At 38.7% G+C, this 27,039-nt stretch overlaps 1 protein-coding gene across 5 annotated transcripts in view; it reads right to left on the minus strand.

The window, feature by feature from the left end:
- The window catches only part of FAM135A (family with sequence similarity 135 member A), a 63,689-nt gene extending 45,983 nt beyond the window's left edge, over nucleotides 1-17,706 (minus strand). For 2 of the 5 annotated variants that reach the window (XM_063313212.1, XM_063313184.1), the window contains exon 1: nucleotides 16,854-17,189. The gene's annotated coding sequence lies outside the window, so the exon portion shown is untranslated. Of the gene's footprint in view, nucleotides 1-16,853; nucleotides 17,190-17,448 lie in introns of those variants that run through there. The other 3 variants (XM_063313220.1, XM_063313205.1, XM_063313194.1) reach the window with 2 other exon arrangements.
- Between the last annotated feature and the right edge of the window lie 9,333 nt (nucleotides 17,707-27,039).

The raw sequence follows: 27,039 nt of genomic DNA on the forward strand, positions 1-27,039 counted from the left end.
GCTCTTCTCCCAAGGATTAAGCGTCTTCTGATTTCCTGACTGCAGTCAGCATCTGCAGTAATCTTCACATCTAGAAATACAAAGTCTTTCACTGCTTCTACATTTTCTCCCTCTATTTGCCAGTTAACAATCAAGCTGGTTGCCATAATCTTGGTTTTTTTGAGGTTTAGCTGCAAGCCAGCTTTTGCACTTTCTTCTTTCACCTTCATAAGGCTCCTCAGTTCCTCTTCGCTTTCAGCCATCAAAGTGGTATCATCTGCATATCTGAGATTGTTAATGTTTCTTCCAGCGATTTTAACTCCAGCCTTGGATTCCTCAAGCCCAGCATGTCGCATGGTGTGTTCTGCGTACAAGTTGAATAGGTAGGGTGAGAGTATACAGCCCTGCCGTACTCCTTTCCCAATCTTAAACCACTCCGTTGTTCTGTGGTCTGTTCTTACTGTTGCTACTTGGTCGTTATACAGATTCTTCAGGAGGCATACAAGATGACTTGGTATCCCCATACCACTAAGAACTTGCCACAATTTGTTATGGTCCACACAATCAAAGGCTTTAGAATAGTCAATAAAACAGAAATAGATGTTTTTCTGAAACTCCCTGGCTTTTTCCATTATCCAGCGGATATTGGCAATTTGGTCTCTAGTTCCTCTGCCTTTTCTAAACCCAGCTTGTACATCTGGCAATTCTCGCTCCATGAATTCCTGAAGTCTACCTTGCAGGAACTTGAGCATTACCTTACTGGCATGTGAAATGAGTGCCACTGTTCGATAGTTTGAACATTCTTTAGTGTTTCCCTTTTTTGGTATGGGGATATAAGTGGATTTTTTCCAGTCTGATGGCCATTCTTGTGTTTTCCAAATTTGCTGGCATATAGCATGCATTACCTTGACAGCATCATCTTGCAAGATTTTGAACAGTTCAGCTGGGATGCCGTCGTCTCCTGCTGCCTTGTTATTAGCAATGCTTCTTAAGGCCCATTCAACCTCACTCTTCAGGATGTCTGGCTCTAGCGCACTGACCACACTGTCAAAGCTATCCCCGATATTGTTATCCTTCCTATACAGGTCTTCTGTATATTCTTGCCACCTTTTCTTGATCTCTTCTTCTTCTGTTAGGTCCTTGCCATCTTTGTTTTTGATCATACCCATTTTTGCCTGGAATTTACCTCCAGTGTTTCTAATTTTCTGGAAGAGGTCTCTTGTCCTTCCTATTCTATTGTCTTCTTCCACTTCCGCGCATTGCTTGTTTAAAAATAATTCCTTATCTCTTCTGGCTAGGGACGCGGTGGCGCTGCGGGTTAAACCGCTGAGCTGTCGATCGGAAGGTCGGCGGTTCGAAACCGCGCGGCGGGGTGAGCTCCCGTTGCTAGTCCCAGCTCCTGCCAACCTAGCAGTTCAAAAACATGCAAATGTGAGTAGATCAATAGGTACCGCTTCGGCGGGAAGGTAACGGCGTTCCGAGTTGTCATGCTGGCCACATGACCCGGAAGTGTCTATGACAACGCCGGCTCCATGGCTTAGAAACAGAGATGAGCACCGCCCCCTAGAGTCGGATTCGACTGGACTTTACGTCAAGGGAAACCTTTACCTTTACCTTCTGGCTAACCTCTGGAATTTTGCATTTAATTGGGCATATCTCCCCCTATCACTGTTGCCTTTTGCTTTCCTTTCTTGGGCTACTTCTAGTGTCTCAGCAGACAGCCATTTTGCCTTCTTGGTTCTCTCTTTCTTTGGGATGTATTTTGTTGCCGCCTCCTGAACAATGTTGAGAACTTCTGTCCAGAGTTCTTCCGGGACCCTATCTACTAAGTCCAGTCCCTTAAATCGATTCTTCACCTCCACTGCATATTCCTTAGGAATATTGGTGAGCTCATATCTAGCTGATCTGTGGGTCTTCCCTAATCTCTTTAGTCTGATCCTAAATTCTGCAAGAAGTAGTTCGTGATCAGAACTACAGTCAGCTCCAGGTCTTGTTTTTACCGACTGCATAGATGCCCGCCACCTTTGGCTGCAAAGGATGTAGTCAATCTGATTTCGGTGTTGTCCATCTGGTGAAGTCCATGTATAAAGCCGTCTCTTAGGTTGTTGGAAGAGAGTGTTTGTTATGCAGAGTGAGTTGTCTTGGCAAAATTCTATCAGCCTATGTCCTGCTTCGTTTTGTTCACCCAGGCCATGCTTACCTGTAATTCCAGGTGTCATTTGACTGCCCACCTTAGCATTCCAGTCTCCTGTGATGAAAATAGCATCTCTTTTAGGCGTGTTGTCCCGTAGGTGCTGCAGATCCTCATAGAACTGCTCTACTTCAGCTTCTTCAGCATCTGTGGTTGGGGCATATATTTGGATCACTGTGATGTTAGATGGCTTGCCCTGAAATCGAATTGAGATCATTCTATCGTTTTTTGGATTGTATCCAAGCACTGCTTTAGCCACTTACCATTAATTATGAAGGCTACTCCATTTCTTCTGTGGTCCTCTTGTCCACAGTAGTAGATCTGGTGGTCATTTGATGTGAAGTGCCCATTCCAGTCCATTTCAGTTCACTGACGCCCAAAATGTCTATCTTTAATCTTGACATCTCACCAATAACCACATCCAATTTGCCCTGGCTCATACATCTTACATTCCAGGTTCCAATGGTGTGTTGATCCTTAGAACATTGGATTTGCCGTTCACCACCAGCACCGTCGGCCGCTAGCCGTCCTTTCGGCTTTGAGCTAGCTGCGTCATCACGTCTGGGGCTAGTTGAGCTCATCCTCTGTTCCTCCCCAGTAGCATTTTGACCATCTTCCGACCTGGGGGTCTCATCTTCCGATGGTATACCGACGTATCTCTGGTTGTACTGATCCATTTAGTTTTCACGGCAAGAATACTGGGATGGGTTGCCATTACCTTCCCCAGGGATCGCATTTAGTCTGACCTCTCTGTCATGACCTTCCCGTCTTGGGTGGCGCTTCACGGTTTAGCTCATGGCATCACTGAGGTGCTCAAGCTCCAGCACCACAACAAGGTAACGATCCTTTGCTGAAGAATGTAATTGTTACAAATACAAAATATAATTGTACTTATAACTGCTGTAAAGAAGATCAGAAACCACTTCTTTCTATCTTTCTTTATATATATTTTTTTGCACTTTTAGCTTTTTAAAATTTTTCTTCCTTTTTGTTTTTTGTTCTATTTTAGTTTGTATTCGTTCTTATTGTTGTTAAAACTTTCAATAAAAATTATATAAAATAAATGGCAAAAGGCAGTACAAAGATAGTTCAGTTAAAGGAATATCCATCCAAGTCTATTTATGAATGTTGCTTACCTCACATAGCAGCTTACAGGAAAAGAGCCTTAATCTTAATATGAAGTTTATCAACCTAAATGAAACGTTAATTAAAACATGCATATTATTTCTTAACATGTATTCAGTGAAAGGTGTACTGATGATGTTGGGCAGCTTTGTGTATCTTGAGAAAACATAAACATAATGTGCTAAAGAAGCTTGTTTCTACAAAAGCAGGATTTTTATAAAACAAACAGAAATATTGTATAGTGTCAGTAGATAATAATCTTGCATTGTTTTAGAAATAAGATTATTGGACAGATGGTAACATGTTTAAAATGCTGGGGAATCTTCCGTGAATAAGAAATGGGCAGGGTCATGTCATACACTGATCATATTCCTATTGAAACAAAATAATGTTATTGCTTTACAGAAGAATTCTATATCTCTTTAGACAGAACTCTGAAGTTTTATTAAATAATATTCCTTATTTGTAATAACTTAACAAGAAGCTAAGCTGGGGCATTTGTGAGTATGGAGAAAAAGAAACCATGCAAGGTTATTTTAAGGTTATAAATGTAAGTGGCATAAACTGCTTTTCTGAGAACTGAAAGGTGGTATATAAATATTTTACAGAAATCATGTTATGATTTATATTCTGCAGTCCCCACTGGAGAGCAGTGATGCAATGATTGCTTTACTGTATGTTCTAAGCATAACATTTCATTTCTTAACCTGTTTTATAGGTAGCAGATCTTTTCAAGCAAAACAGTCCAGGATCTTTCAATGAACAAGCAAAAGGTTGCCCAAAAGCTATTGGCATCAAATAGAATAATTTGGGTTACTTTAACCACAACCACCCCACCTCTATGATTACCCAGGACACTGGAAACATGTGTTTCAATTTTGATATATCTTTGAGCCCCAAGATTTGTAAAAACTGGTTCCTATATTTAGCTAGGGAGCTTATACAGAGTTTCATACAGAAGAAGTCCCTCAATAGCAAACGTTTTTTCCCTCTTTTCCCTAATCTCCTTTTCTTCTTTTTTTCAAAGAACTAAAAAAAAAGAAGCATTTTCTTATATTAAAACTCTTTACCCCAATGATTTCTAAAGAGCAGCACAGAGTTGAAAAAGAATACTATATATTTTTCTATTGGAAGACAGTTCTGATCTTAATATAAGAAACTCCACTTTAACTACAGTAGTATTTTTGTTACCTATGCGAATTATAATTAAATTAAATTCTTACTAATTTGATATTTTATGAAAAAATCATTCAACCACACTTTAAAATTGAATAAGCCACATGAAGATTATATGAACAAACTGAATTATACATAATACATTTGATATTCCTACAATACAAATTTGAATTGGTAAAGGATGCGTCAAAATATTCTCATATTCTAGTTTCTTCCCTCCAAAAGGAAACAAACTGCTATAAACACAGGGTGAAAACTCTCCTCTCATTCTGGCCCCAACTTCCTGCCTTAGTGTAGGTGCTAGACAGTTACTGCTGCCACCACCTATCTTCCAAGGGGATGTCTTCAGCTGGTATCCTCCCCCTTAAGGTATGTAATGCATATAAGACAGATAGGAACTCCACAGCTTGTATACCTTACTAGGACATAATAGAAAAATGAACTGGATAGAAATGAAATAAATTCTATTAACACTGCCTCCTGGCTCTATTAATGCTCCTCTAGTCATATGTGAGGCATATGACTAGAGAAATTAGCCTGTATTCCTTTAGAGATAGATCAATCGTGCAAGGAATAAATAAAATCTCTTTATTAGAAAATGTAAAACATCCTTGTGTTGCTTTATGTAGTCACATATAAAGCTTTTAATGGCAAAGGAAATAAAAATCACGGACAATGGGAAAAATATACAAGAAAAGACAGCAAGATGATACTGCTTTGTTTTCTAAGACACAAGCTCTCTGAGCTTTCACAGAGAAAATACACATCAGAGACAATCTAAAGATTTTAACTAGCATGCACACATCAAAATAAATTGAAAGTCTAATCACAGGTTTCTGGCTAAAATGTGTATCTATACCTTTGACAAAAGATTCACTGCAGCAAACAATTCCTACTTGCTTCTCCTGGAATTCTCCAGATTCTTATAGCTTATTTCCTTTTATCAGAGGCTTAGAAGTACAAAGTTGTTCTCCTTCCCAACCTTGGTCCCAATCTTACAGCTTTGATTTGAAAAAACAAAAGCTTTATCTTTACAGAAGGGGAGGGGCCTCTGTCTAGAGCAGTTGTAAAATGGGTAACTCTGAACCTGCACCTTGGTTTCTGGACCAAGGGGTTGGCAGGCAGACAGGCTGCTGCAACTGGGGTGGTAGCCTACCCATTCAATACATTTCAGTTTTTCAGAAAGTTTACAGCTGTGTCTCCACATGAAAGAACATACAACCGAACAGGAACATAGGAGGTAACAGATGGCAGTTACTTACTTCACTCCTTTCTTTGAATACGTTTGCCTTTCCACCAGTGAGATACGTTCCAGTTATCCAGTCTTTCTCAGGGTAGAAATCTGCTTCCTGATATTTGTCTGGTAACAGATTTCAGCTGTTTCCATGTCCTCTCCTAAGTCCGCTTCTTTTAAAACTCTTGTCATACCTTCATTTACACTTATTCTCATGCTCCATTTTCTATGTTTCCTGCTCCATCTCTCCTCTTCCATGCAGGGATCACTCTTCTCACACTTTCTAGCACTGATGATTCCAATGATTTGGCTTTCTCTAGCATTTAACCATTTCTACTTTCTCCCATCCTCCTTGACTGCCATTTCTCAACTTCTCACAATGTCCGCATGTCTTTATATGCAATAGCAAGTCAGATATAAAAAAAAAAAGTGCTAACAATTGCAAATGAACAAAGAGCTTACAAAGATCTAACACGTCATAATTGTGACAAATGAAGTAGCTTAAACACAGGATGTGGACTGCTTACCAGATAACCCTTTTTGTTTCAACATACACACCAAATTTGATTCTCCATTGGAAAATAAATTGCTGCAGTTAGTGTTGAGGTGAAATCATCATTTATCTTTTAGTTTAATAGCATCATAGATGGAAAATAGGTTGGTCCTTTTCCCCATTCAATGAATTTCTCTCGGTGAAAATTTTTGGCTGTTCTCAAAGAAGTTATCCTAAAAGTATTCTCTTTACTATCCACCATATAACTAAATAACTTCTATTTTCATCTATGAAGCCAGTAAAATTCATCACAGTATAATTATGGTAATGTAAAATTATGTAACAATTTCTTTTCATTCTGCCTCTTTCTAGATTGTTAGAAAGGAACCCTATAGTGCAGGAAACACTTTTCCCCCACAGGAGCCCCCAGATTTTATTTTGCTTCCCACCATCTTTTCCACTACTGTGTGTCTTAATTAGGTTGGGGATGTCATGGATGAAATTGAGGAATAAACACTGCATGTATTTGAATGTTTGGAATAGGTACAAAATAAAATTAGAACTATAAATATGAAGTCTGTATTATTGAAAAAGAATTAAAAAGACAATCAGGAATATAAAGAAGGGGGTAATTTATATTTATATGGAACAAAAAGAGATGTTTGAAGTTATATAGCAAGCATTAATTGAGCAATGGGAACATAAAATACATCTAAAATAGGGAAACCCAGCCATATAGATTTGTCTGTATGCAAGTATTTACTGCATATAAAAATAAATAAATAAATAAAAGGAGCATGTATGGAATTATTTAACTCTTCAAAGACACTAAACTACATTTGAAGTGGAATACTGTATGATGCACCAAGCTTATAATTTCACCGATACATATAGAGGCAAAACCACATTACTTTTACTCCAGAATGTGTAAGTTGATGGAACTAGCTGACTAAATCTAATGTCCTGTATCACCATACATTACTATAAATAGAGTAAGTTTTCCCCCACGTTTTATGTGGTAATTAGTGAATCTCCTCCCCTGCAACTTCAGACAAGTTATTCCTAGGATCTATGTACCTAACCTTTCATTTGAATACTGTCATTGCTTCTGAAAGCTAAAAAGCTTTACAGGTATAGAAGCAAAGCAGGATACAAAGAAATGCTTAGGGTCCTGCAAGAGGCTTGCACCATGCCAACAGATTTATCTCTCTTAAAGAGCTAGGATATATATACAAACCTGTTCCCAAAGTCATATCAAGCTCTGTCTGAAATTTACTTCAGCATTGGTGGGAACTCTTTTTAGAGAATAAACCTAGCAGCATAATACCATCTTTGAAATACAGCTGTTTGGGGGACAGTACCAGTTCCAAGTTTTCTTATATTAGGACAGCCAAATCATACACACAAGTATTACACTAGCTATGCTATAGTGAAGGAAAGAGTGGAACTTAGAATCCAATGCTCACTCTGGGATCATTCCTGTTTCTTGTAACAGTATAATGTTATACCCCAAAAGTGGGGCCATAAATTAAGAAAGAGCCATACATATGCCAAAGAGAAAAACCACAGAGACACAGAATACATAATTCTTCTTTAATTCAATAAATATTATCCATATGGGAGCTTGGTGACTATGCAAAGCATACTTTTATGAAATAATCAAGGTTAAAAATGAAATGAAAAGGGAAGATGAAAAACTTTGTTGCACTAAACCCTTAAATGTATTTCATTTCAGATCTTAATTTTTCTTAATTGATTATATGCTATCAAGTCATTGTTGACTCTTAGCAGCCACATAGATAGATTTTTTCCATGACAATCTATCCCTAACCTGTTCTTTCAAGTCTCTCAATGGTGCACTTATCACCTTTATCTTGCTGCTAGTCATCCTCTTCTCTTTCCTTCCATCATTCCCAGCATTGGAGCCTTTGCATTGTGTCCAAAGTACCATCATTTGAATCTCATCATTTGTGAGAACTCTGGGTTCATTTGTTCAATGATCAATGATTTGTTTTCTTAGCTGTCCATGGTATTCTCAGGAGTCTTCTCCAACACCAAATATCAAAAGCGTCAATACTCTTCCTATCCTGCTTCTTCAAAGTCCAATTTTTGCTTCCATAGTGACACAGAGAATACCATGCTTGCACAATTCTGATCTTTGTAGGTATAAACACATCACAGCATTTAAACATGTAAACATTTTGCTTTTTAGGATGTAACATACAGAAACGGATAGTAAGTAACAGAATGGTCAGACACCCTGAATATATCATTCATCTTTCCTAGGGATGTGTGTGAACACACAGACAAAATGCTTGTTGGGGCTGTCAGCAAAGTGAACTTTGCAGGGACAGCCGGGGGCAACTTTTAAAACAATTGCGTGAGCCTTGCAAAAATACATCTGTCTCAGTTCTTCAATGACAGGTGCTTCATATGGACTATAACACTTCATTAAGCACTTCTTTCCAATGCTTTGCATAGCCCTAGGGCTTGATATCACTGCAAAATTATCTAAACACACACTTTCCTGGGATTGGAACTCTTTTAAATAAGGGGACTGAGTTTTGAGTAGACTTATATAGAAGTGTATTGTATTTCTACTGTCTTTAAGTCAGGAGTACAAAAACTGAGGCCCATGGCTGCATGCAGCTCCTGAAAATCTTTCATATAATACCCAGAGCCCTTTTGTAAGTTACTGTAATTCTAAACGTAAAAAGTGTTAAATTACTGAGCAGTAAATTGTTTAATAAAACAATAATCGCATGAAATATTTAATTAAGTTTAACATGCATTTTAAATAATCTTTTTTGGGGGGTTCTAGCTCTACCTATTTTTTGGACTGCAACATCAGCACCGTCCCTCAAAGATCCCCTTGATATCTAGGGGCAGTTCAAAGGACACAAAATAGGCAGTCCATACAATCTCTATTTTGCAAGGTCACTTCTAGAGAAGAGTAGTAGTAGTAGTTGTGAACAAAGCATCTGATCATGCTTGGCAAACTTTACTCAAGGGGAAGAACCATTTTTAAGGCTATTCAAGATAAGCCACTAAATCCAAAACAAATACTGTGCTCTTCCTGAGAAAGGCCAGGAAGAACATCTCAATCCTACAAAGACTGAGTGGCTGCATCTTTTGGGACTGCCTAGGTCCAGGGATTTCTCCCATAGTTCCTGCCTGGCCAGTATGATCTGGGACAGTAGGTTTGTTCTGGGTCCCCTCAATTAAACAGCGACACCTTTCAGGACTCAGAAAGTGCATCTTCTTTGTAGCTGCACCTGCTCTCTGGAATGAGGCCCCCGCTGAGATCCATACAATGATGACATTCCCAAAAGGCCTTGAAAAACTGGCTGTTCTCCCAAGGTAGGGTAGATAGGATTCCTGTTTGTTATGTTTTTAGATCTTTTGATATGTTGTCTGGACTGTAATTACTTTGTAATTATCTTGCAGTCATTTTGCAATTTGTTCTGGTTTAATTCATTGTACAGTATTTCAGTGTTTTTACAGTATGTTGTTCTTTATTCTGTGAGCTGCCTAGAGTCAGCTGAAGTTAAGTGACATCAAAACTGAATAAATAAAATCTCTTTCCAAGGTAAAATGGAATCAGAGATTTTTATTACATTTACATCCTTCCTCCTTTCAAAAAATCAAGGCAACATACATAATGAATTAGATTACACTAAGAAACAGAAATTTGCCCAAAATTATTCAGTGATCTTCCCAGCTGAATGGTGATTTGAATCCAGATTTACCTATGAAAGTTCAACACTCTAAACACAGTGTGAGTCTCCTAAGTTGTATTTTGTTGTAGAACCAATGTGTATTTTTTAATTTCAATGGCCTATCTTTAACTGTTTATAAAATATATTTGAGAAAGTAGAGTGTGTGTTATCTTATTTAAATGGGAAAAAAAAGAATCATTAGACATAAAGTTGGATCAGTTAATCCAAATAGACAGCCATACAGATACAAGTTCAAAAATATAATAGGTTTTGTGACTTCTGGTGGGGACATGGCGGTCTGAACAGCTGTGTCCGTGAGCTCCGTGGGGAGAACTGACAACGCAAGCAGGTTTTTGAGGCTCAGGCAGTTTCTTCCTGAAGCCCAGGAGCATTTTCTCGGACAAAGAAAACACTTGGAATCATCCCATCTGTCCTCCAGAACTGCAACTTGCAGCCAGAGGATAGCTAGCAGCGTTCGTGGTCGTCTGGTAAGAGCCGCCGGGAAGCTGGGATGTCACCACTTCCAAGCTGTGCTGTAGCCTTAAAGGGACATTAAGACCAGCCACCCCATTTCTAAAATCACCCAATTTATATTTTTTAAAGTTTATGTACCCTAAGAGAGGCTTTTTACAACAAGAAGAAGTGAGCTTTCTTGGTGCTTATCGTTATTTTGGGGGTCAATCTTTAAAAATTCTTTTTAAGTTTTGGCTTCTTCCCATTAAGGAGGATTGAGAGTAAATAATTGTGTTACTACTTTTGTACTGGATTTGAAGAAATTACTATTCTCCTACACACTGAATTGGCTGATCTGAACCTTCAGTTTCCTGTTCACTTTCCTTGGGAACAGTCTGCTATTCACTCCCACTTCATGTAAACAACTTTTGCTTTCTCATATCTTTGACTTTTGCTGGTTAACTACCTAGGTGAAAGGCGAAAGGTCCCCTGTGCAAGCACCGAGTCATGTCTGACCCTTTGAGGGGAACGCTGCTTTCACATTTTCTTGGCAGAATATAGCGGGGTGGTTTGCCATTGCCTTCCCCAGTCGTCACCTTCCCCAGCAAGCTGGGTACTCATTTTACCAACCTCGGAAGGATGGAAGGTTGATTCAACCTGAGCCGGCTACCTGAGAATCCAGCTCCCACTGGGATCAAACTCAGGTCGTGGGGAGAGTTTTGGTTGCAATACTGCTGCCTCCCACTCTGAGCCACATGAGGCTCCAAGTACCTAAGGGGCAGTATAATCTACTGCATGAGATATGGAGGAATTCAAGCAGACTTTCTCTGATTTCTATCGAGACCTTAAGCAATTTTCTTCTGATTCTTACTGTTTTATGCAAGGCATCCAAGTCACTGTGGAAAATACGAGTTCTAAAATGTCCCATTTGGTTGGGGATGTCATGGATGAAATTGAGGAACTTAACAGTGACAGGAACATTTCTTCAACTTCTGTTGAGATGCTGGATGAAGACTGGATAATTGAATGGAAGAAATTAAAGGTAGGGATCGAGCTGCAAGCCAAAAGTGAAATGGTTTTTCTGATGGAGTGCCTTGGAAAAGAAGGAGTTAATATGTATGCAAGTTCTCTTGAAGTCGGAGTTTTTGAGGGGGGCAGCTGGGCTGTTTGATTTAAGAAAAAAGCTCTGTGTGTAATGTGGAGATATGTAAATGCTTTGGTTTATTTTGAAGTGGGGTAAGGGTTTAAGAATATTTATCTGGATTGCTTTAAGGGTTTAGCTGACTTCATTTATCTTTAACGATTTGGATTAAGATTATTAAGGTATAACAACAAAAAAAAGAATGTTTGGTTTTCGGTCTGACATGATTAAGATAGTTAAAATTGCTGTATTATTAAGTATAATGGTAGATAATTTATATGTTTTTCAGTTTGATCCTTATTATAGTAGACAGGAATGTATAGAATAGTAGTAGGAAAGAAATAATTAAATAAATGTAATCTTTTGGGGGTAGTTGATTAGAAGGTTTAGATATACATACATACATACATTTCCTTTACCAGGGCCTGAAGGAGGAATTAGAGAAGATGTGGAAAGTGAAGGCCAAAGTGGTCCCAGTGGTGGTAGGAGCACTCAGGGCTGTGACTCCCAAGCTGGGAGAGTGGCTCCAACAGATCCCAGGAAGAACATCAGAGCTCTCTGTCCGGAAGAGTGCTAGGAACAGCTAAGATACTGCACAGAACCCTCAAACTCCCAGGCCTCTGGTAGAGGTTGAGGAAGACACATACCACCCATGGGGTGAGAAGGGATTTTTAAAATTTCCTTTTAATATAAGGGGAAGGAGCAAATGTATTTAGTGATTTTTATAATGTGCTAATGGTATGAGTTATAGAAATAATGTGACTGTGGTTTAATATAGAGTAAAGGATTGATTATGGAAAATGGTTGTATATTCTTGCTGTTAAAAGTCGGAAGTCACCTTTCTTTGTAACTTTTTTTTAAAAAAAATATTGTGTTTTCACTTTTTTTAGTTTTTTTCTTTGTAGTTTTTAATTTTTCTATAGCTTTTATCTTTGTTTGAAATTAATAAAATTCTTATAAAAATATAATAGGTTTTGTAATAAATTACTGTATACAGGTTTTACAATTTATTATACAGGCATCTTAACTGGACTGTTAAGTAGGACAGATTGCTAAAACTAATATTAATCCGTGAGACACCATCTAAGTTAGTCATCAAGGTAAACAGGAAGACAAGGCCCTATGCATTCATTGCATGAATTTTTGTGTTTACCATTCATAGGAGACTTCCAAAATTGAGGCATGATAAGACATGGGTTTTTTTAGAAAAACAAGTCAATTCATATTAAATCGGGCATACTCCCAAGGAAGCATGCACAGAATTGTAGTTTAACAACTTTAACTCACTTTAATAATTACCAGCAATCCTTTTGAAATATGACATGAAAATAGAAACTTTTTATCTAAGTGAAGTAACTCCTTCCTAAATTCACATACAGACTTCTTTTGGAGGTTTTAATCAACATAAAATTTTCTCATTAGCAGTTTCTTCAACACCATATATACAATTAAATACTTCTCTGCATGGAAATCTACTTGTCTGCACTTAAATTTTGGTTGGATCCTTTCATGTTACTAAACAAAATTATGATGTAAATTCATAAAGAGGAAAAAAACCCAACTTATTTAAATATTTCATATTGACATTTATATATTTCCTAAACAAGTATATGTACCAATTGGTTTCTGTAACAATTAAAGAATATTGTTTTAAAATTAAATAAAGCCCTACTGTCCAAAGTCAGAAAATTTTTTGCATTGCAGAATTATAGTGTTTAGAGATACTTTTCTGCTGGAGTCTTTCTCTACATAAACAAGTATACTAAGCAGGATCATTTATTGAACGCCAAAGTTTCAATCCAATGTGAACGTATTTGTCTCACAGACAAAGTGGGTCAGAACTCTCAGTAAACATGTCAATGGTTTATTCAAGAAACTATTTTTTTTTATTATTAAATGGCTAAAGTTCCACAAAGTAGTTCAATATACATAAATGTTTTGCATGCAGAAAATCCAAAGTTCAAACAGTGGCAGTTGCAGGTAGACATGGAAAACATTCTTTCTGACATCTGGGGAACCTTTCAATGTTAACAATACTGGGTTAGATGGAACTTCACCTAAATAATAAGCCGATTCTTTATAGTTTAGCTGGGATATATGTCCCAAATGCTTCAGAAGGGGTAGCAGTTTCTGAGTAAAATAATTTTGTACCTCATGAAAGATTAATTTTCTATAATTTCTATAATTGTGAGCCACCTACCTAAAGTCACATATGAGAGATGGATGTCCATACAAATTGAATAAATATGAATAGTTTTATTACATTATAAAATCTTAAATATTCAACATGAAAACAAAGTATTTGGCAGATTTTGGGCACTTGGAGGTGGTAAAATAGGAGTAGGTCATTCACTCACACACACACACACACACACATATGAAGTGCATGCAACCTATATGGTATGGTTGGTCATAAAGTACGTTTACCAGAAGTCAAACTGGCAGGTAAGCTCCTTACCATTCTACTGTGCACTTTAGAACAATCCCTGTATGCACAGCTACCATTTTTCTTTTTCCTGGGCATACTTCTGACTAAAGCACTTGGATATAGCCACCCACCATTTTATTCCAGAGGCGATAAAGATGATGCTGGAAGTGGCTGGATTCCCATGTATGTATGTATATATTTAAACAATCCAAAGTTTTGGTCTTTTGTTTTAAGTCAGAACAAGCAATGAGATAGGAGACAGCAAAATAAGCTTCATCATAGATTCTGGTGCCTATAATGTCTCACAAATCCCTGGTCCATGATAGTAAATATAAGTGACATTGTGCAATTATACGTATGTGTAAAGCACAAATACTGCATTTTCTCGAAGGCTTTCTAAATTAACTGTTTGATACACCCACATAATTCAGTTTATAAGAGATTATGGTTGGCTTATCAGATAATAGTTTGCTTCTTCTTTATCTCAAACAGTGACCTGAGAGCAAGAACCACAGCATATAAATTTAATATTTATTTATTTACTTAATTTTTTATCCCACCTTTATTACTTTTATAAACAACTCAAGGCAGGGAACATACCAAATACTCCTTCTGTAAGGATCGTCCTATTATAAATAATGCGCAGACGCTGCTTCGAGCAAACAGGTTCAGGGTTTATTTAGATAGGTACTTGTCCAGTAAAAAGCCGAGAGTAGCGTAGCCTGTTACAGATTTCAAATATATCCCCTTGTTCCCGCCAGAGTTCCTCCCCCCCCACCCTTGCTCCGCCCCTTCTCCGGATTTCCTTATTTGGTTGTGATCGAGCCATGACTGCGCATGTCTCAACCACACCCTACCTGTTCCTGCCCTGCTCGTTGTCGGGACAATGGCGTTGATGGTCGAGTGCCGGCTCCTCTCAGGTAGGATATTTCCCTACTTGAGGCTATCTGTTGTCATGTGTGCGCTGTCATGCATTTGCCCCATGGCAGTGCACTTGTGACACCTTCTTCCTCCTGTTTTCCCCACAACAACAACCCTGTGAGATGAGTTGGGCTGAGAGAGGGGGACTGGCCCATGGTCACCCAGCTGGCTTTCATGCCTAAGGCAGGACTAGAACTCACAGACTCATTAATATTAACAACAGCCTATGAGTTAGGATGAACATCTAAGCCACAGCAAGTCTAAATAATGGATGGAAAAGAGTTTCCAACCCTGATTATAATTCTGATTTGATGGTCATTCATAAACTTACAATTCATCAGACAGTGCTAGTTCATGTAAATTCAAACAATGATTTGTTTTATCAAAATAAACTAGATTCTGTTGTTAATAAGAGTATAAGCAACAATCTTGTGGCACCATGAAACCCTGAAATGTATTATAAGATGTAATATTATGTAGCATAAGGTAGTGCTCCAACAAAACCTTATGCTATAATAAACGTGTTAATCTAAAGTACCACAAGATGCAAGGCAGCCACCTCTATGAAAACATTATGTGTGTGTGTGCTACCCACTTTATCACTCTACAACAGCTACATCCACAACAAATCTTTGCCCAGAACTTTTGTTTAACTGAGTGAATGTACTTTAATTTGAGGTAGGGGAAACTTCATTCACACCCACTAAATAAACACACAGTTTCAGTTATTAAAATAAACATATATAGCTGTAACAAAACAAGTAACAAATAACAGAGAAATGTAGAGAGGTCAACATCTCTAAAGAGTGCTGGAAAAGATCCTTTTTGAGGCCACTGTAAATCAGTGTAACGGAGACTGAAGAAACATGGCAAAGGGTTTAAGTTAATTTAAATTATAAATATCATGAGAATGGCATTTTTAAGGTTAAGATATGCTTCTGTAGCTAAAACAAACCAAGATGATAGTAAGTACATCCAATCAAGTATCTGCAGCCCATAATATAATGCACTCATATATGGTAGGAAAGGCTTTACAGTACAGTACCTAAAAGCCATAAAGAATTGTTTTTATAAGGTATTAGGTAGTTTTTGCAGAGTTAAAACCGGTCACACTATTATCCTAGGAATGTCAAGAATGCACATTTCTGAAGTCTGGAAAAATATATTAGTCCCTAGAAAGAAAGGAAATATCAGGTACCACATCCCCAGAAGTTATACAAGGCTATAGCACAAAGAATTAGGTGGGAGAGATCTTTTTCTTCTACTCCCTTTTAGACCCGCTTAAAAAGAATAGAGAGAACAAAATGCCCCAATAACCAAACAACAAATATAACCCCCAAACCAAGTGAAATAAAAGGGAAAGAGATTTAGTTAGATATACCACGTTTTCTAAGATGATAGAAAGCTGTAATTCATGGGCAACCTCGGCTGCCCTGCTAAACTACAAAGAAAGGAGAGAAAACTATTTCAAACAGGGCAACAAGCCAAAGGACATTTCAGTTCTCTAGAGTTCATACACGATGCAGGGAGGGGGAAGAGGAGTCCGGGGAGAGTTTCCTGGTATCTGTTGAGGTTTACAAATAAAATACAGCCAGAAACGGAAGGGGGGGAGAGAGAGAAAACACCAGGCTTGCTTCCTTAGTTTGAGGAAAACACAACTAAAGGTAATTCGACTGAGCTGGCGGACTGAACTACCAGGCTGACTTCTGAGTTTCACTCGCACGCCCAGATCCTCGCTTCTGGGTAAAGCAAGCGGATTTTATTCATTTTTTATGTTTTTAGGACCCCTTGTTAAACCCCCAATGTCTTCCGCAGGCGGCTTCTCCCTTCATGCAAGAGGAAAACGCTGGCCCCTCTCCCTCAGCAGTAACAGCCATCCCTGATGACTTTCTCTTCGGGTTTCCCACCGGGCCCCGCCGACCGACCCGAGAGAGCGGCAGAAAAACAGGCTGCCTGCTCGCCGGGAGCAGCACCTGCCTGCCCGTCTTCTCACCTCTTCTTCCGGATCTGCTTGCTGGCTCCGCGCGAAGACGAGCCCAGGCAGGCCTCAACGACAGCACCGGCGTGGCGTAACGCGAACATCCGACGCCGGCCCCCCACTTTCCCGGCCGAGCGGCCCGTGTGCTGGGGAAGCGAGTACGAGTCGCCGCCACTACCAGCCGCCCAACGACCAGCGGGAGAGAAGGGGCGGCGGGCGCCGTGAGGGCTGGAAGGGAGCGCCCAAGTTATGCCCCGCGGGCGACGCTCAGGAGCGAGTGCCGCATCCCGGGGGGCTCCCTGGCCGCCGGGCTCGCGACTGCCCTCGCCGCTCCCGCTTTCCCGAAGCTGGAGCTGGAATAGGAGAGTTCGCTACGGTGCCCCCCTCCCGGCTGGAGCGCCCCCTGCTGGGCTGCGTGAGGGACCGCTTGAGCGAAGCCGAGGGGCTGCTGCTCCCTCTTGCCGGCGAGCAAAAAAAAAAGCTGGAAAAGCAGAAGGAGCTGCTGTGGCCGCCGCGAGGCCAACGAGTTCTTGGGGACCGTCTGGAGCATGTCTGCCACCACCGGCGCTCCGGGGATCCTGAACCGCAAAGAAAGGGCCCTTTTACCTACCTGCGATGTTGCCTGGCCTGAAGAGTTTCTCCGCACAGTAAATTCCTGGGAGGGCTGGAGAACCAGGCAGCTGCTGCCGCGGCTTCAAGAGTCAGTCAACCGCCGCGGCCCTCTAGGCCAGTTTACACCCGCAGTTAGCAGGTTTTCCCTTGCAAAGTCTTTCCAGAGGGTGCTTTCTCATTGGAGCCTTAGGGCGTGAAAAGTCTCCGAAAGCAACATAAATTAAACGTATAGAACAATCCAGCGTTAAAGCGAATCCTCAAGTAATCATGGGAGTCGCGGGCATCGTCGTATAAAAAAAGAGAAGGTGAATTCTCAAAATAATCTGGGGGGGCTTCAAAGGAGGCAGGCTGATTAGATACCACTAGAAAGTAAGCTAATTTCAGGAGCAAGAGTCCCGCTCGTTCTTGAAAGGCTTTTCTTGAATAAAAACTCTAGGAATGTGGCCCTCAAATAACCAACAGTTTATCTTTCTGTTCCAATCAAGATACAGTACCAGAAAAAAATGTGGCAGATAAAGAGTATTACCTCTTTTTTTTTTTTAATGGGAATGCTTAAACTCCAGCTTCCAAAACAAGTTCTGACATATGTGTATAATTCTAGTTGTTAGGTGGCTTGCATACAGTTTTTTTTAATAGTAGTTGCATTGCACAAACACATCAATATTAAAAAGTGTACTGTACAGTAATTCTAGTTATGTTAATAATATGGGTGTGTTACATGGTCCTTTAGCATGTTCATAGCAAATCAAGTACATTATTTCAGTAATAGTGATGCCTTAGCATTCTTAGTAAGTTTGTGGCTAGAACAACAAATATAGGAAAAAGCAATGGAATAAAAATGATAAGCATGCATAATGCACTGTGCTGAGTTGGAAATTATGCAAATGGAAGGTCATCATAGCAACTGGAGCTTTTAGTGAAAAAGATTTGTGATGACCAGTGTGAATTTGTTCAAACTGTGAATAGATTCCTTTGGAGTGCCATAACCTAAAATGAGTAATTGAGATGGAATAAGCTTAAGAGTATGCACTTAATGGCCTTCAAAGTGTGACAGATTTTACTGTGGTGATATGTGACTTTGGAAAAGTCAGTCAAGATGTTTCAGTGGATTTGCATTTCTTTCTAAACAAGGCATTGTAGCTTCCCTTAATTCCTGAATTTCAGCTGTTCATTTTTTATGACTTAGCTATAGAAATGTTTTCCTGGTTCTGATGTGAATAAAGATGATCTTTTTTTCAATTCCAAGATCTTTGTTATATGTTATAATTACACCACTAACCACATGTACACATACATGTGTACATGTGGTTTTAAAATCGAAATTGTGTGGGCTAAATGGAGACAGCAGGATTAGGACTTTAATAAAAAAGTGAGTTTGAACACCACCACTCTGCTTTTTTTTTAGTAGAAAAGCTGACATTGGTCTCAATGAGAGTTTTTGTCTATGTGGAAAATAATCAGTCATCTGGTGTTTGATTCTATTAAAAACACTTGTGCACATTAAATACTGTGTCAAAATGCACTGCATTGTGTTGGTTCCAAAATTCTTCTTAACTATTGTAGCTACCCATAGTGGCATTTCTGTGGATTTGTTTGCTAAATCTTGGTAAAATTCCTAGAATGCATATCCTTCATGTGCTTTTACTTTCTAGCACTAAATATGTATAATTCTTAGTGTAGGGTACTTCTCTTTCCTTGCATGCTGTTACTGTATACACATCTATTACAAAGACACAGGCAGAGTTTACGCATCAAAATAATATGGTTTATCTGGTTTTGGTTTGATATGCTATGTGAACTCAGTAATTTATGAACAGTGATTTAAGATTTGGTGTGTGCATTCAACTAACTGTAGTTCATGCCTAATGCATGGCTTAGTATGATCTGTAATCCCAGTCACAGGGAACATTCCCATGACCCACTAATATTGCAGAGGTTTGCTAGTCATCTCTCATTTTAGCCACCATTGACATATATTTCCTGTTTGTTTGGCTGGTTGGTTGGTTGTGACATGTAGAAAATCAAAGAAAAGGCAGTAACCTGATCAGGATTGCAGCCATAGCATACAAGATGCTGGAACACTGAGTTTTTCTCCACCCTATGATACCCCTGTTTCACTGTCACATTCCTTTAGAGGGAAAAAAATATACAGGAACAGGAGAAATAGCTTGGTATTGTGACACTCCTGCTGTGGAGCTGTGTATCTAAATGCTGGAAAGGTGGGCTAATCAAATTAAAAACCAACATTGATTACAGTAAATTAAAAAGTGGCAGATAAGACAACTATAACATTAAAAATAAGGAACATAATAAAGTGTCATAATTATGACAAATTAATCCTGAAAGTAGATTGTGCAGCATTTTTTGCAAACAAATGTAAAACAAATAGATTGTTTCAAATTTAGTGTACATAATTAATATGCTTGTTTCATTTCTTTTTAAAGCTCATTTCAGAATAATTGTTTTTTCTCATTGTTAATTTCAGGTTGGATTCAGTTTTTTCCCCCTCCACTAGAGGGAGTGTTCCCAAAGCAGTGTTACACCTAGAATATTCCTGCTGTCTAAAAGGTGAATGTGATAGCCAATTTCTTCCTCTTTCTCTGGTTACCAATATAATCTGCCTCAGTAGCTGGAAGATCCTCTTATCCTCCAAAACACATATGGAAATACCAAGATGACCAGAATCACAGTATAAATGATTGCATCATCTTATTACATTAGTGGGGTTCCTTCATGGATGGAAAAAGCACTATAATTTTTGGGTGGCAGATTCTGGATCTAGCTCAGCTCACTAAAAAAGCTTATGTGATAAATATGATGATGAATAAATGATAATTTCTATTTAGATTACCTTTTCATTAACCTTCCAAAACAGAATCTATTTGTCTTTTCATAGCAACTTTTCATGTGATAAAAACATCACCAAATTTTCAGTACTACACATATGTATCTGAAATTAACATCCCAGGAGTCAGTGGAGCTTACTTCTAAGTAATTAGAAGAATTGGAGACCATCAAATCCAATTGGTTGCTCAGTATAGGAGTCCAAAGCATCTCATAAAGATGGCTGTCTAGCCTCTGCTTCCATGTATTCGGTGAAGACGAACCCACCATGTCTCTGGGTATAGATTCCACTGTCAAACTGTTCTTGCTGTTAGGAAGTGTTTTCTAACATTCCTTTGGAATCTGCATTCCTGTAAGTTAAATCCGTTATTCCATGTCCTGCATTCTGAAGCAAGAGAGAGCAAGTCTTCCATCTGACATCCTGGCAAGGCCATATGATATTCTGGCAAAGCCATGCTGACTTCTGTTCCTTTTTGCATTGTTTTCAAGGTGCTTACAAATCAATTATTAAGTGCTCTAGAATCTTCCTAGATTTCAGTGTCAGACTGACTGGTCTGCAGTTTGCTGGATGTTCCTCCCCCTGTCCCCCCTTTAAATATAAATATACACTTACCTTTTCATCCTGTTCTTCACAACTTCATGGTGGAATGTAGAGTCTTTTTTGTTGAAAACTGAAAATATAGTTGAATAGCTCCCCGCTCTTTTTTTTTTTTTTTTGCTATCTGTTCTCATTTTGATGTCATCACTGGTATGTGTGTTCAGTGTGTACAATGTGTAGAAGGGCACTACAAGTCATCATGCATATAAATGTCACCAAAATAATGCTTTAATATCAGTATGAACAAAATATCAATCTAATAGAAAAAAAAAGTTTTTTGCAGGAGTGCAGATAATTTCTGACTGTATAAGTATCATTCTGGTAATATATCTCTGTTGGCTTCCCCCTGACTAGCTTTATTTGACTTTGTAATAAGTAGCAAAGCAATTAAAGATCTAAGTATCCTTTGTTGTATTAATAAAATTAATGTTTTTCATAATGTTTAAATAATTTTTGACTGTTCCAGTGAAAAAAACGAATGCAGATGTTGTCTTATTGTGAATCTAACTTAGGACTGCTACATACTTTCTGCTTGCCCCAGCATAAGAATGAGCCACCTCCTGTTTTGTAAGGGCAGGAACAAATGATGTTGTCTTCAGCCCACCTGTATCTTGCTGGGAAAGTGACCTCTACCTGAGTTTTCTAGCTCTGCATCAAAAGTATTGTGTTTTTCATCTTTGCTACTGGAAGCAGGGCAGTCCGGTCTGCTTACTGCACTTCATTCTGTCTTACACAAATATCTCTGTTCCAGTTGGCTGAAGTATGTTCTGGGAGGTACACCCATTTCCTCATTCTCTGCCCTCTGCCTTTGATGGCCATCTCATGCTGGACTGGTGGGCTCCCTGCAGCTTCAGTAATTATTCTATATATATTCTATCTATATTCTATCAGTAGAATAGTGAAATGCTAGCCATTTCTTCATTTTCTTGTTTTTCTTGATCAGGTTCATCGGAGGAACTTTGAAATACTGGCCTTTTCTTTGTTTTTTATTTTATTTTTAAATCGCATGAAATTGACAAGCGTTCAGCCAAGTTTACCCTTCTAGCCCAAGTGTCAGGAAAAACAGTAAACTTTTTGTTGTTGCTGTACACCAATCTCGACAGACACAGAAGGAAATGCTCTGGTATTGTGGAGGTGGGGGGCAGAGTGGGGGTTAAAGAAAGAAATTTATCAATCAAGGGCCATGTTAACCACAGTCTGGACACAACACCTGGCCATTGTGTGTTCAAAGTGGAGGAACGTAGAAATCTGGAAAGGGATTTCTTATTCTAGCTTCATTCTCCACCAGTTTATGCATGGGAGACAGACAGGTGAAAACTGCAGTATGGAAAAGCTGTAGTATACTGTCTGTAGCCAATAGTCTGTTGTCCACTAGCCCCTTTATTGTTCAGGATGCACAACAGATGTCTGACACAAAACTTCATATTTCCTTTAAAAATCCATTAATAGTTTCTGTCATGTTATATTTTAAAATAGAACCCATAAGAAACGTACATTTAAACATATAATATTCTCAAATGCTTTTTACAATGCAAGTTTCTGCGTTAAAAGCTACTGACAAATTGAGACTTAATCTTTTTTCTTAGACAAAAGATTAGGAAATAGTTTCCTTTTGGTTTGCAGATCTTCGGGTTGTCTCAAATAAGGTAAGGAATCTATTTGTATGATTCCTCTCTGTTTCTGTAGTCTACTATACACATCAACTTATATCCCAGACTTTACTTTTACACGGGCCACTACATTGTCATATAAAGCTTTTGAGGACCACAACATGGAGCCAAGGGCCAACAAAGTAGAGCCTGTGGGCATCACCTGAACCGTCTCTATATTAAATGATTTTTAAAAAAATAAAATTACTGAAGTTAGGAAATCACATATGTCCTTATCCTTATGAATTCTAAAAGAGCCAGTCTGGTATACTGGTTAAGGCATCAGGCTAGAAACCAGGAGACTGTGAGTTGTAGACCTGCCTTAGGCACATAGCCAGCTGGGTGACTTCGGGCCAGTCCGTCTCTCTCAGCCCCAGGAAGAAGGCAAGGGCAAACCACTTCTGAAAAACCTTGCCAAGAAAACTCGAAGTAGCCACCAGAATTCAACACTGATTTGAAGGCACCCCGAAAAAGAATTCTCATAGCGACCAAAGAAATGTAATTGTTTTTATTAAATGATTTTAATGTAAGAAGATCAGATGTTTGATGAGTATGAACTGATATATTGTGAGTTATATAAATCGATGCTCCTTCTTTAGCTGATTTTTAAAGCAAGCAGTGGCTTTTCCTGTACCTGTACCATAAGAGACTATTTATTGTTTTTCCGGTTACTTGAGATACAGAGATGTTAACATGATGAGGCAACTTATTATCTTAGCTTCTAAAAATGACTTATATGAATCTATATGTCAGGGCCAGCCTCGCTTCGCAATAAGACACAGACTCACTTAATGGGTATTAAGGATTTCTGGTTTATTGGAATGATAGCTGACAGAACGAAAAACGGGAACGGGGTAGGTGGTGTGGGGGTGCCCCTTTTATACCCTCCTGTATTGCCCCGGGCTTCCCCACCCCGCTTTGCCCCGATCCCTCTTGATGGGACCCTTGATGGCTGCCTGGGCGTTTTCCCGGTGTCTTCTTTTGTCTCCCTGCGACGGTTGTGTCCTCCGGGGCACCAGGTGCGTCTTATCTTTGTTCCTCTGACGTCTTTCTTTTCAGCTGCCTATGGGTCCATGGGTGTGGGTGCTTTTGGGTGCTTGTGTTAATCCCTGGTTTGATTATCTCCTTCCTCTTTTCCTTAATGATCATGATCCACGTTGTGAGGCTCTTTGTGCCTTGCAATGAGGTCATGACACTATATTTGCAGGGGGAGGGTGCAAATGAAGAAAACAGTGTTGCACTGATCCCACCCCTTTTGTACATTCGTTGTGATGTCCTTTGCAGGTACTAAAGGGGCAGAACTTGTGTTGCAACAGTATAATGTTGTTTTCATCATTTTTATGAAAGCAGTGGATGCTGCAGACACTGATGGCCCCTCTGCATTTTGTGGCAGCAGATATATATACTGTATTGAGACTCATAAACTGGCAGCTTCTATATGATTAAAAATGTGTTTAATCTAGCTATCTGTATACAGGTAGTCCTTGGCTTACGATGGCAATTGGGACCAAAATTACTGTCACTAAGTGACATGTTCATAAAGTGGAACGTCACATGACTGTCGCTTAGCAACGGCAAATCTGGCAGTCCCAATTGGTGGCATCAAGCAAGGACCACATGGGTTGTTAAGCAAGGACCTCATGTGACTGCGACTTCTGACTTTCTGTTGGCTTCCCCATTAACTTTGCTTTTGGGAAGCTGGCAGAGAATGTTGGAAATTGCAATCGCATGACTTCAACTTGCTGCGATGTAATAATGATCTGATCTGGGAGCTGAGCACCCAGTTTGCAATCATGATCATGATCTGGGAGCTGAGCACCCAGATTGCAATCAGATGACCGTGGGGATGCTGCAATGGCCAGAATTATGAGGACCCATCGTAAATACCATTTGTTTAACACTGTCGCAACTTTGAACAATCACTGAACAAATGGTCGTAACCCAAGGACTACCTGTAAATGTATGCATAACAGTAAAATTTACTGTGAAAAACATTTTTTTTTCATACTTAGAATCCTATCTGTTTAAAAATAATTTTTTTGAAAACACTGTTTTTGCTTATAGAAATTATGTTCCTTATTTTTATGAGCACCTATTTCCATTATTTAAATAAATAAATAACTTCCATGATACTCAAGTGAATTGTCATTTATAGTAAAGTTTCCTTATATATAATGTTAGGATATAGAGTATATCTATTTTCATCAGCTATAAAATCAGTTTTTGAGTTTCCATGGTTTATACCCTAATTTTTATTGCTGGGAAATTTCTGTAGAACTTTTGTACTAGAGTCAATTGCTATGCAGTGTTTTGCATTGCGTTGACCTCATTTTAATTATAACTTTATTTTTTTGCCCAAGAGAATATTCTATAACACAGTGGAAATCATAGTTAAAATCTTATACAACTTTGCTGAAGTCTTACATTACTCCTTTGTAATACTAAATTATATTTTATGCTGCCATAGTGAGAAATTAATTCATCTCCTATGATGGTGAAATATTTGTGCATAATTATGTATATTAGGTTTTGCCATAGTGTATTTGGAGGATAATTTAATTTTTCTGTTACTCAAATTAATTTATACATTTCAGACATAAGTAAGTTCATTATTTAATTGATGCACTATTTTAATTTTCATAAGCAATTAACATTTGATCTAACAGTTAATAATCCAAAAAATCTATACAATGTTAAATATTTTAGTCTTGAAAGTTTCAAAATGCAGAGAATAAAAATATCGAATACTGCATAACAGTTGATACAAATAGTAGAGGTAATGTTTACACGAAGTTGCAAATAAATGGATTTGCCAATGATTTATATTTTTCCTCTGAGCCTGTTGGAATGTTATTAAAAATATTGTGTGCTAAACATGTGCAACAGTACTACATAGGGATATCATTGCTATCCTGTAATTGCATGGGGTTGATCCCCAGGAGGACTTCCAAAGGCGCACACACTTTTCTAGAAAGGAGGAGGAAAACAGGAAAAGAAAAGGATGATCCAGTGGTAGAAAGGAAAAGAGGGTAATTTAGAAATGTGGGAATCAAAGAGATGGGGTGTTTATAAACAGAAATTGTAATGCCCAGTGGTCAGATTGCAGCTGGGTTGTGTGTGTGTGTGGCGGTTCTTGTTGTTTTTATTTATTTTACTGGGCTTATAGGCTGCCCCAGTCATGAATGCCTCTCAGTACCAGATCTCCCAACCTCCTTAAATTGGGTGAAACATAATACAGTAAAAAGAAAACAAATCAGAAATATTATGCAACCTACATATAGCATTGGGAACAATCATACATATAAACACAAATCAAAAGACCTTCCAATAGCTGAGGGATCATGATCCCAGCATTCTAACCCCTGAGGCTTGATGGACCATTAACCATTCATCAACGGCCTTCCTGAAAACCAGAAGAGAAGGGGCCATCTGGCAATTGAGAAAACTTGTTTTTATTATTTCTGAAGACAGCATTCCTTGAGTAAAGGGACCTGGAGGGAGCCCATTCTACCAGTTCTTATTGGATGGGTAGTTATTGTTGGTAGTGTTACATATATCTAGGTCCTGAGCACTACGGGCTTTAAGGGTGATAACCACTACCTTGAATTGCACCTGGAAGCCAACTGGCAACCAATGCTACTCTTAAAATATTTGTCATATGGGCAAATTGGACAATTCCCGTAATTACTTGAGCCACCACATTCTGGACCATTGTAGCTTCTGAATGTTCTTCAAGGGGACCTTGTATAGAGTGCACTGCCATAGTCCTATTAAGAAGTGACTAAAGAATAGGGAAGCTATTTTTCTGACAGTTAAAATGGCTTCTAAAGCACATTAGCTAGTAATTGACAAATGACATCAATATAATCTAATGATGGATAAAACTGGGTGGATCCTTGCAAATATGAGAAGAGAGTGATGTGGTCACCCTTTAAGTATGATTTGAAAGTCTTAGAAGGCTGGAGTGAATGGACCACAGTCTTTATGCAGATTAAAGGGAGAGAGTAGTTTAACAATAGGAAAGAAAGGAAAGAATTGAGAGAAAGAGATGCATACTTGATCTAGTTAAGAAACTTATATTTTGAATTTGAGCAGTGCAGAGACAATGTGTGAAATAGGGATCAAGGAAAGATGTCAGATTATGATGCTTTAAAAATTGAATTTGAAGGCAAAAATAATTTGGGGAAAGATCTGTGTAAGTAGGGAAAGCCAGAGAAGACAATCTGGATACAGATTTGGAGTGAAGAACACAGGGTTGGAATAACATTCTCTTTAGACAAGTGTATTCCCTGGAAACTGGAAAAAGAGAATTACTTTAGGTGGTAGAGCTACAAAGAACACCCATCCTGTGCCATATTTTTGATCAGCTGGAAGAAAAACTGTTCTAATGCTTCCAATGGTTTTCAAGAGTACCTTGAATATCTCCAAAAATAAGTAGCTTGAGCAAGCTGATAGACATATGGGGAAAAGTTATTAATAGGATGAATATAGTACCTGC

The sequence above is a fragment of the Candoia aspera genome, chromosome 1, assembly GCF_035149785.1.
Source record: "Candoia aspera isolate rCanAsp1 chromosome 1, rCanAsp1.hap2, whole genome shotgun sequence".
NCBI classification, from domain to species: domain Eukaryota; kingdom Metazoa; phylum Chordata; class Lepidosauria; order Squamata; family Boidae; genus Candoia; species Candoia aspera.